This window comes from Gossypium arboreum, chromosome 4 (assembly GCF_025698485.1).
Source record: "Gossypium arboreum isolate Shixiya-1 chromosome 4, ASM2569848v2, whole genome shotgun sequence".
In the NCBI taxonomy this organism is placed as follows: Eukaryota; Viridiplantae; Streptophyta; class Magnoliopsida; order Malvales; family Malvaceae; genus Gossypium; species Gossypium arboreum.
In genome coordinates, this window is record NC_069073.1 from 95,010,342 (window position 1) to 95,022,761 (window position 12,420).

A 12,420-nucleotide genomic window follows, 5' to 3' on the forward strand; every position below is an offset into this window, starting at 1 on the left:
GTAATATAGTTACAACAAATTAGGTAAGAACTCCGAGGATCGTACCCAAGGGATTGCAGTTTGGAGAAAATTACTATCAAGCTAATTCCTAGAAATAATTACTAATCTACTTGAGTCACGAATTAGTAGTGTTAATATGAAAGCAAGATGATGATAATATTAATAAACTAAGTAAATTGAATTAAGCCTAAATCTACTCCTAAGTTTATGTATCAGTTTCTCCTATCCCTTGTTTTGACAACGTGAGTTCCATTAGCCTAGTTCCAATTGCTTCACCTAATTAATTATTGATGTAGGGCTCTATTGAACCAGCTACTCATCAACCTAGTTAGGCCTCTTGACGTTCAACTAACCTAATGAGTCGGCAAGAACTACTTATCTCTGAACCTCACAGTTCAGACCAGTTCGAGCCTAAGGTGTTCATGGATAGGTCATACCAATTTTGGGTTAATTCCCACCTAAATAACTTCTGAGGGTTGTCAAGCCTAGGGTTTAAGTTTTTCCTCTCTGAAACAGTTGACCCTTTAAGAAAACTCTAGCTTTCAATCAATTAATAAGATTAATACAGTTGAAACATGCAAAATATAAATAAAGTATAAACTAATTCTAGTCATTACACAGACATTCAACTAACAATGTTAAGAAAGAGATATAAAGTATAGAATAAAAAAAAAAGATGTTTATGGATTTATCGATGAAAGCGTGGCTCTGGAAAAATCTTCACTTTCAAGAGTCTCACTTCAGAATAGGATCTTTCGATTACAAGAACAAAAAATAGCCTAAGTAAAAACTAAGAGCAAAAAAAAACCCTAAGTATATTTTTTCCTAAAATTATGTGTTTAAATTGATTACAATGACCTTTATATAAGCTAAACTTGAAATATTAAAGTGTATAAAAGTTTCCTTGAAGTCCTTAGAGTTCGACTAGTACAAATACATCTAATTTCCCTCCAAATCGAAATTATCATGTGCGAGACAATTTTAGGGCTACGTAGGGGCTATGTTGCAACACAGGCCTACGATGTTGCAACACAAGGGATGTGTCGTGACACAACAGGGAGCGTGTCGTGACATCAAAGGCAGTTTCACTTGTCTTTGATGTTGAAACATCAGTGTCTTGGTATTGTGACATAGGCATCAGTTTTGGCCCGAATATGCATCTTTAGCTTCCGATTTGTCCTACAAGACCATGTAATCTTATTTAGATGTATAAAATGTAATAAAAACTACTAAAAAACATAAATTACTAATTTAATCATGAAAACCTAAATATATACTAAGATTCTTTAATTTAACTATTAAACAAGTTAAAGTTATACGTAAAAAAGATGTAAATAATAGTGTAGTTCATGGAAGATCACTAACTTCTTATAATAGTAACATCTCTTGTCCCGCTTCCTTGGTGCTACCACAACCAAGGCTTGCTTATCTAACTTTTTATTCGAACCAAACTCATTGTCGAGTTTTGCTCAACAGATGACCCTTCACATCCTTGAGTTAGAGATTATCTCTGTCATAAATAAATGTTTCCATGAAAAACTTGTATAAAGGGGGTAAAGAGCACAATAATAGCATAGCCTGATCTTCATCATTAATCTGAACCTCAACATTCTTTAAATCATTCAAAAGAGTAATAAATTGACTGATGTGATCTCTAAGGTGCTCACCTTCGTTTATGCGGAACGTGTACAATTGCTGTTTCAACACTAATTGGTTAGCCAGAAACTTTGTCGCGTAAAGGGTTTCTAACCCTTTTCATAAGGTGAATGTTGTTTTCTCCATCAAAACCTCATGCAACACATTATTTTTTAGAAATAATTGAATCGTGGATAGAGTGTTTTTATCTAACCTATCTCATTCTGATTTATTCATGTTTGTAGGGTTCTTCTTTGTAAGGACTTTCTCCAGATCACCCTGAATCAAAATTGTCGTCATTTGAACTTACCACATATTGAAATTTGTGATGCCATCGAGCTTATCATTTTTAAACCTTCTTTCTTTCATATCTAAATAAGACAATTATGAAAATCAAACTAGCTCTGATACTAGTTTCTTGGGGATAAACCTGATTAAGCAACGAACAAGTAAAATAATAAAGAAATTGAAAAAATCAAGCATAAATATTTTATGTGTAGCACCCCTAACTTGTATTCGTCGCCGGAACAGAGTTATGGAGCATTACCGGAGTTTACAATTCAAATAGACAAAAAAATTCAAACATTTCATAACATATCAATGAGCATATTAAAACCAAGTCAAATCATACATATTTTCCCTTATACGAGCCTTCGAGGCCCTAAATATGCTTGCTGAACCTTAGGAATAGTTAGGATACCAATGTCATGACATTAGAGTTAGTTAGGATTACGTGTAAGACCATATCTGGGATATGGCATTGATATGAGATTTTGTGTAAGACCATAGCTGGGCTATTGGCATCGATATGAGATCCCATGTAAGACCATATCTGAGATATGACATTGGTATGAATATATGTGTGTGAGATTTCCCAAGTATCCTTTGGTATTCCAAGTAGTTCAACAGGTAATCAACGGGTAAAATGACCATGTTAAAGTTACAAAAGATTATGTTATGTTGCAAGTTGGTACAGGTATGTACACAAAACTCATGCTTAATGAGCTCGATATCTGATGAACCCTCGGTAAGGTTTGATTGAGTAAGTTACGATGTTAAGTTTTAATATCATCTATGCCAAGCTTGATTATAAAATTTACAATGACATTTATGTTAATTTACTTCATGTTAAGAATATGTTAAAGTGTGTTTATGATGCCTATTATTTGCATAGGAACTTACTAAGCTTTAAAGCTTGCCCCTTTTCTTTTTCCCTTGTCTTATAGTGTTGCCAAGCCAGCTCGGGGATCGAAGATGGTTGGAAATCCATTCACACTATCAAATTATCATTTTGGGTACTTATGATTACTATATTTTGAGATATGGAATGTATAGGGACTTGGTCCTTTTGTTATGTGTCATAGTTGATTTGGCCAAAAATGTTGGCTTATGTTATCTGATAAGTCATTTTGTAAATGGCCATTGAAATTGGCTAATATTGGTTTAAGTATATATATATGCATATGACGATGTTTTTCATGGATGTGTGAATTTGCATGGATTGAGTTGATAAATAGGTGATGTTTGTATGTGGTAGATGGTTGCATGTAAATGATACGTTGATATCTTGTTTGTGGCTAAATTGGTTGTATGAATATGTTGGAATTGTGTTACTTATTGTTGTGTAGGTTGGTGCAAGTAAGGGTGGCAAAATGGTTTGGTAAATAGCCTTATTTTTGTCCACATGGGTAGATACATGGGCGTGTGTCTAAGTGGTGCGTGACACACGGCTTGCCTTATGGGTGTGTAATCCGGCTATGTGTCCTCTGCATTTTGAATTTTAGCTTCGAATTGGCCACACGGGCAGAGACCCGACCATGTATCTCAGCTGTGTGACAGACATGGCCTAGGGACATGGGCATGTGCCTAGGGCGTGTGAAGTTTACACCTATTTTATGAAAATTAAACCACCCACACGGCTTAAGCACACGAGCGTGTGACTTACAATTTGTTGATGACGTCATAAATAGAGAGTTACATGGGTTAGGGACACGGGCGTGCGTGACCACACGGCCTACCCATACGGGCGTGTCCCAGGCCACACGAGCGTGTGACCCCTATTTTGATGAAAAAAATTTTAAGTGTTGGAAAGTTTTCAAAAGTTCTTGGTTTAGTCTCGGACCACTCCTAATGCATGTTTTGGGCCTCGTAGGCTCGGTTTAGGGACTATATGAATGTTTATCGAAAGTTTTAAATTTGAGTGAAAATTTATGTCTTGGTTTTGAATGTTTGTTTGAGTTTAAGTCCTGTAATGCCTCGTACCCTATTTTGGCATCGAATATGAGTAAGGGGTGTTATATTTAGTGGTATCAGATCTACGGTTTAGTTGATTCTCAGACTAACGTAGCATGTGTAAGAGTCTAGCGATACATGCCATAAATGAACTGTCATAGTGTGATGACTCCTTACAATTGTAAATTTGTGTTTTCATATAGTAATGATCCCAATTGAGCTGAGCCTGATGAAGTAGAAAGTGATGCACCGACTCCCGCTCAAAGGGTAGCGCCATCTGATAGTAGACCCTCTATGGTTAGTTAAAGAAAAGAAGGCAGGAAGCCTTTCTCCATATGATGAATGAGTGGTATATGAAATTTGTTCGAACAAATATGAATGCCCAACCTCCTCTACCCCCACCTATCCCTCAACCAGTTCCCGTAGCTCCACAAGGTATGGACTTTGTAAGAATGAATAAGCCCCTGGTTGAAAAGATTCGAAAGCATGGGAATGAAGATTTTCGAGCTAATATGGATGATGATCCCGAGAGAGCCGAGTTTTTTCTCGAGAACTCTATTAGGGTATTTGATGAGTTGTCGTACACACCAGATGAGTGTTTGAAGTGTACTATCTCGCTTCTGAGAGATTCTGCATACCATTGGTGGAATACACTAGTATCTGAGGTACCGAGAGAGAGGGTTACATGGGCCTTCTTTCAAGAGAAGTTCTGAAAGAAGTATATTATCCAACAGTTCATCGATTAGAAACGTAAATAATTTCTTGAGCTGAAACAGGGTCGTATGACCGTAACAGAGTATGATCGAGAATTTATCAGACTGAGTAAGTATACTCGGGAGCGTGTTTCCACTGGGGCCATCATGTGCAAAAGATTTGAGGATGGATTGAATGAAGACATTCATGTACTAGTTAGGATTTTAGAGCTGAAAGAGTTTGTGGTATTGGTTGAACGGGCTTGTAAGGCCGAAGAATTGAACAAAGAGAAGAGGAAAGTTAATCTTGAAGTTAGGAATTCGAGGAAAAGACCAATGAGTAAGTTATTCCCATTTTATTTTAAGAAGTTGAAAGAAATGTATTCCCGTTCGAATTTTTTAGTGGGATATTCACACAGAGATCGTGAGAAGCAACATTCGAGTTTTAAATCTCAAGCCACCTAAATGGCAAGTGTGGGTAATGTAATGTTTAACGGACCCGAATGTCAGCAATGTGGAAGAAGACATCCCGACGAATGTAGAATGAATGACCAGGCTTGTTTTAAGTTTGATTCTCAAGATCATTTTATCAGAGATTGCCCGAAGATGGCAAAGAATTAGAAATTCCAAAGTGCAAGGCCTAGTAATACTGCTTCTAGAGGAAGGCCCTCGAGGAATACTGGAAATAGAGCCAGTAGTAAAGGTGTGATTAAAGAAACTGCTGTGAGATCCGACGCTAGGGAACGGCTAGAGCTTATGCCATTCGTGCTTGTGAGGACGCATCTTCTTCTGATGTTATCACCAGTACTTTTTCTCTTTATCATACTACTGTTATTGCATTGATTGACCCTGAATCTACTCATTCGTATATTTGTATGAATTTGGTAAGTAATAAGAAATTACCTGTCAAGTTTACCGAATTTGTGATTAAGGTGTCAAACCCTTTAGGCAAGCATGTTTTAGTTAACAAAGTATGTAAGAAATGTCCTTTGATGATTAGAGGTTACTGTTTTCCAGCTGACTTGATGTTATTGTCATTTGATGAGTTTGATGTTATTTTGGGTACGGATTGGCTGACGTTACATGATGCTATAATAAATTGTAGACAGAAGGTTATGGAATTGAAATGTGAAAATGGTGAAATTCTTCGGGTTGAATCAGATGAGTTAGATAGATTACCTTTGGTGATTTCTTCGATGTCAGCTCAGAAATGTATAAGAAAAGGGTGTGAGGTTTACCTAGCTTATGTGTTAAACACGAAAGAGTCTAAATTGAAAATTGAATCAGTGTCATTGGTGTGTGAATATCCAGATGTTTTTCTGGAGGAGTTGCCAGGGTTGCCTCCAATTAGAGTAATTGAATTTGGCATTGAGTTAGTCCCTAGTACTTCACCGATATCGATTGCTCCATATAAGATGCCTCCATCTGAGGTAAAAGCATTGAAAGCTCAGTTGCACAAATTGACAGGTAAGGGATTCGCGAGACCAAGTTATTTTCCCTGAGGTGCTCCAGTGTTATTTATGAAGAAGAAAGACGGATCCATGAGATTGTGCATTGATTACTGATAGCTCAATAAGGTTACCATAAAGAATAAGTATCCTTTACCAAGGATTGATGACTTGTTTGCCAGCTGAGGGGAGAAACCGTGTTTTCAAAGATTGATTTGAAATCCGACTATTACCAGTTGAGAGTTAAAGAGTCAGATATGCTGAAAACTGCTTTCAGAACAAGGTACGACCACTACGAATTTCTTGTTATGCCATTTGGATTAACTAATGCCCTTGTTATTTTCATGGACTTGATGAACTGAATTTTTCGACCATATTTGAACAAGTTTGAAGCTGTTTTTATTGACGACATACTGAATTTCTAATATCATGATGAGACAAACAGTTGTATACTAAGTTCAGTAAAAGTGAGTTTTGGCTCAGAGAGGTTGGATTTTTGGGCCATATTGTCTCAGGTGGTGGTATTCGAGTTAATCCGAACAAGATTTCTACTATTGTTAAGTGGAAACCACCAAAGAATGTATCTGAGGTTAGAAGCTTTTTGGGACTAGCTGGTTATTATAAATGGTTTGTTAAAGTATTTTCTATGATCGCTACCCCTATGACGAGATTGTTGCAAAAGGATGTTAAGTTCAAGTGGTCTGAAAAATGTCGGCAAAGTCTTGAGAAGTTGAAGACGTTATTGACTGAGGCACCGATTTTAGTGCAACCTAAACTGGGAAACAAATTCATAATTTATAGCGACGCGTCGCTGAATGGACTAGAATGTGTGTTAATGCAAGAAGACAAGGTGATAGCTTATGCCTCGAGACAATTGAAGCCACATGAGAAGAATTACCCGACGCATGATTTGGAATTAGCCGCTATTGTGTTTGCTTTGAAGATATGGCGACACCATTTGTACGGTGAGAAATGTCATGTTTTTACCGACCATAAGAGTTTAAAGTATTTAATGACTCAGAAGGACTTGAACTTACGGCAACGAAGATGGCTCGAGTTGCTAAAAGATTATGAGTTGGTGATTGACTATCACCCGGGTAAAGCAAATGTAGTCGCAGGCACCTTGAGTAGGAAGACTTTGTTTGCTTTGAGAGCATTGAACATGAGATTGACTTTATCCGATGACGGTTCTATTCTAGCCGAGTTGAGAGCTAGGCCGATGTTTATTCAGTAGATTTGCAAAGCCCAGAAATGTGACAGTGAATTGCAAGCCAAGAGAGCTCATTGTGAATCGGTTAGTGATTCAGATTTTCATGTCGGATCTGATGATTGTTTGATGTTCTGAGGTAGAGTTTGTATACTGAATAATGATGAACTTATTCAGAAAATTCTTCATGAAGCGCATAGTGGTTACTTATCCGTTCATCTGGGTAGTACGAAAAATGTATAATGATTTGAAGAAAATGTATTGGTGGTTGGGCATGAAAAGAGATATCTCCAAGTTTGTTACGAGATGTCTGATTTGTCAACAAGTGAAAGTCGAACACCAAGTGCCTTCGGGCTTACTTCAGCTAGTGACGGTGTCTGAGTGGAAATGGGATAGGATTACGATGGATTTCGTAACGGGTTTGCCTTTGGCTCCGAGAAAGAAAGATGTCGTTCAGCTTGTTGTTGATAGATTGACGAAATTAGCTCACTTTATATCGGTACATACTGATTACTTGCTTGATAGGCTAGCTGAGCTGTACATTACCGAAACTGTGAGATTGCATGGGGTACCTATTTCTATTATTTCGGATAGAGATCCGATGTTTACTTCGAGGTTTTGGAAAAAGTTACAAGAGGCCTTAGGTACGAGATTGAATTTTAGTACTGCATTTCACCCATAGACTGATGGTTAATTCGAAAGGGTAATTCAGATACTTGAAAATATGCTTCGATGCTATATTCTAGAATTTGAGGGTAGCTGAGAAAAATATCTACCATTGGTCAAATTTTCCTATAACAACAGCCATCAGTCGAGTATGAAAATGGCACCTTATGAGGCATTGTATGGTTGCAAGTGCCGAACACCTTTGTATTAGATTGAGCTTAACGAAAAACAGATTCACTGGGTTGACTTGGTTAAGGAAACCGAAGAGAAAGTAAAAGTAATTCGAGATTACTTAAAAGCTACTTTCGATAAACAAAAATCATATGCGAGTTTGCAAAAGAAAAGAGATTGAGTTTCAAGTTAGCAATCAAGTATTTTTGAAAGTATCTCCGTGGAAGAAGATTCTTAGATTTGGCCGCAAAGGCAAGCTGAGTCCACGTTTTATTGAGTCGTATGAAATTATTGAAAGAATAGGGCCAGTGGCATATCGGTTAGCTTTACCGACCGAGTTGGAAAAGATTCATAATGTGTTTCGTGTGTCGATGTTGAAACGATATCTTTCCGATCCTTCACGTGTGATTTCTCTGACAGAGATTGAAATTCAACCAGATATGACATACGGTGAAGAACTGATTAAGATTTTAGCTCGAGAGGTTAGACAATTGAGAAATAAAAGTATAGCCCTAGTGAAAGTTTTATGTAAAGACACGGTATTGAAGAAGCTACGTGGGAACCTGAGGAGGCTATGAGAAAACAGTACCCAAACCTCTTTTCTGGTAAGATTTTCGGGGACGAAAATCCCTAAAGAGGGGAGAGTTGTAAAAGCCCGATTTTAGGGATAGTCAGAATAGTAGTTTCAAGATCACGAATCTGATGCAGTAAAATTTGTTTTTCTTATATTTTTATGGTCTAAAATTTCACACAATGATTTCAAGAAAATTTCGTTCGAAAATTTTGACGTTTGGGCACTCAATTTAGTCAAAAGGACTAAATCGTAAAAAGTGCAAAAATTGAGTTTTACATGTTAAAGGTGTCCAACTGCTGTGAGATTTTAAAATATAAATTCTTAGATGGTAATTAGAGCATTTGTTAAGTTAGTGGACAAAAATAGACATAGAGAGCTAAATTTTCAAAGAAAGGCAAAAAGGGCATTTTGGTCATTTGGTAAATAAAAGAATAAAAGGGAAAATCAAGTCAAAATTGTGTCTATCTTCTCCTACCTTGGCCAAAAATATCAAGCTCACCATATCTAGGTTTTTTTCAACTTTCAAGCTTGATAGTAAGTGCATTCTAGCCCCGTTTTTAATGTTCTTTACATTTTTGAAGTCTTCGTAACTCGATTTACCTATTTCTACCATTATTTTGAAGTAGGGTTCATGTTTAAAAATTTACCCATGTGTGACATGCATGTATTTTGATGTTTAATGGTAGAAAATGAAGGTTTGGTGTGTAATAAACAACTTTTACTAAGTGATTTTTCATGAAAATACTTAAAAAGGACCTATTTGTAAAAGGTTGTAAAATGGGTAGTAAAAATCTGATTTGATGAAAAATATGGGCTGATATGAGCATGTATATGGTTCGGCTGGACTTGGGTAACAAAGAAAATGGATACATTTCATTTTACGAGCTTAATGACAAAAATGTAAATATGTTAAAGTTTAGAGGCAAAAGTGTAATTTTGCCATAGTATGATTTTTGGATTGAATTGAATAATGTGAATAATAAATAAGCTAAATTTTCTATCATAGATCAAGAAAAATAAATTTCAGACGTTGATTAGGGAAAGAATAAGGTGTTTGACGGTTAAATTCATTTCTCCTATTTTTGTACTAAGGTAAGTTTGTACATAAATAATGCATTGTTTATTTATATTTTAAATACTTTATATTGTATGAACTTATGATTGACTCTTGAGATGAAATCGACAATGGATGACGAGTGAGAAATATCCTGGTTGAACCTTAGGAATAGTTAGGATACAAATGTCATGACATTAGGGCTAGTTAAGATTACGTGTAAGACCATATTTGGGATATGGCATCGATATGAGATTTCGTGTAAGACCATAGCTAGGATATTGGCATTGATATGAGATCCCATGTAAGACCATATTTTGGATATGTCATTGGTATGATTCTATGTGTGTGAGATTTCCCGAGTATCCTTTAGTATTCCAAGTGGTTCAACAGGTAACTTAACGACCATGTTAAAGTTACGAAAGATTATGGTATGTTGTGGAAGACAATAGTATGTTGCAAGTTGGTACAGGTATGTACATAAAAATCATGCTTAATGAGCTTGATATTTGATGAACCCTCGGTTAGGTTTGATTGAGTAAGTTACGATGTTAAGTTTTAATATCATCTATGCCAAGCTTGATTATGAAATTTACAATGGCATTTATGTTAATTTACTTCATGTTAAGAATATGTTAAAGTGTGCCTATGATGCCTATTATTTGCATAGGAACTTCTAAGCTTTAAAGCTTACCCCCTTTCTTTTTCTCTTGTCTTATAGTGTCACCAAGACAGCTCGAGGATCGAAGATGGTCGTAGATCCATTCACACTATCAAATTATCATTTTGGGTACTTATCATTACTATATTTTGAGCTATGGCATGTATAGGGACTTGGTCTTTTTGTTATGTGTCATTGTTGATTTGGCCAAAAGTGTTGGCTTATGTTATTTGATAATTCATTTTGTAAACGGCCTTTGAAATTGGCTAATATTGGCTTAAGTATATGTATGCATATGATAATGTTTTTCATGGATATGTGAATTTGCATGGATTGAGTTGATAAATAGATGATGTTTGTATATGGTAGATGGTTGCATGTAAATGATATGTTGATATCTTGTTTGTGGGTGAATTGGTTGTATGAATATTCTTGGAATTGTGTTGCTTATTGTTGTGTAGGTTGGTGCAAGTAAAGGTGGCAAAATGGCTTAGTAAATAGCCTTATTTGTGTGTGACACATGGCTTGCCTTATGGGTGTGTGATCCGGCCGCGTGTCCCCTGCATTTTGAATTTTAGCTTCGAGTTGGCCACATGGGCAGAGACACGGCTGTGTGTCTCAGCCGTGTAAAGGACACGGCCTGTAACACCCCTTACCCGTATCTGACGCCAGGGCAGGGTTCGAGGCGTTACGGACCAAAACATAAACATTCTCCCAAAATTGGGCCATAAAATTTCATTCAATTCAAAACCATTTATACACAAGCATATTGCCCCTCATACAGGCCCACAGGGCCTAAAACATACATTGAGGGGCCCATGAGGCCTAAAACATATTTTGGGAATGGATCAGGACTAAATTGAGAACTCTCAGAACTTTTATCAAAACAGGGGTCACATGCCCGTGTGGGTAGGTCGTGTGGTCACACAAGCCCGTGTAGCTTGGGACGCCCGTGTCCTCAGCCCATGTAACTCTCTGCTTATGACGTCATCAACAAATTAGGGTCACACAACCAAGTCACACGCCCATGTGCTTAGGCCATGTGGCAAATTAAATTCCAAAAATCAAGTGCAGACTTCACATGGCCTGGGCACACACCCATGTCCTAAGGCCGTGTCCTTCATACGGTTGAGACACACAATTGTGTCTCTGCTCGTGTGTGTACTACTGGGCCTTTTGTTTTGCATTAATTAGGGTGCAGGGGACACATGGCCAGAACACACGCCCATGGGGCAGACCGTGTGTCATACACGGCCTGGACACTTGCCCGTGTAGAAACTTTGAGGCTATATTCCAAGCCTTTTGTCACTCGTAATAACACATACACACTTATACATCTCAATGACAACTTACATGGAATAAATGAGAACTTACACATTCACAACCATGGCTTACGCATATCAACTTCTTATCAATTAGTACTTGACTCCATATTTTATTTAAACTAAGCTTACCAAATCACATGCAATATACATAACATCAATTTACTTCCATTTTACATATTCTTGCATTAGTAGTTATTATGCCATTTACTCACAATTCCATCATCAAACATCCATAATCATATCCACAATTCATCCATGCCAAATTAATTTATCAACATCATGAGTGACCTTAGCACATGCATGCATATATGAATAGGATTACATCCCCATAATTAATATGAGCCATATCTCATGGCCATATACAAAATGAATTATCAAATCATTAAAAGCAAACACATTTGGCTAAACCAATATGACATATAACAAAAAGACCAGGTCCCTATACATGTCATACTCAAAACGTTAAGAATAACTATTCCCAAATGTCCAATTGATAGTGTGATCGAGTCTCCGATGTCCTTCGATCCTCGAGCTAACTTGGCGATACTATAAGAAAATGGAAAAGAGAGGGGAGTAAGCATAAAGCTTAGTAAGTTCACATGCAAATAGATAGCAACATAATCATGAATATATATATACCATTGACATAACATAATTTACATATATGTCATCATAAATTCATAGGCATAACTTACACATTTTCAATCTTACCAAAAGATCATCACATACTGAGTTCATTCATATGAATTTTTCGT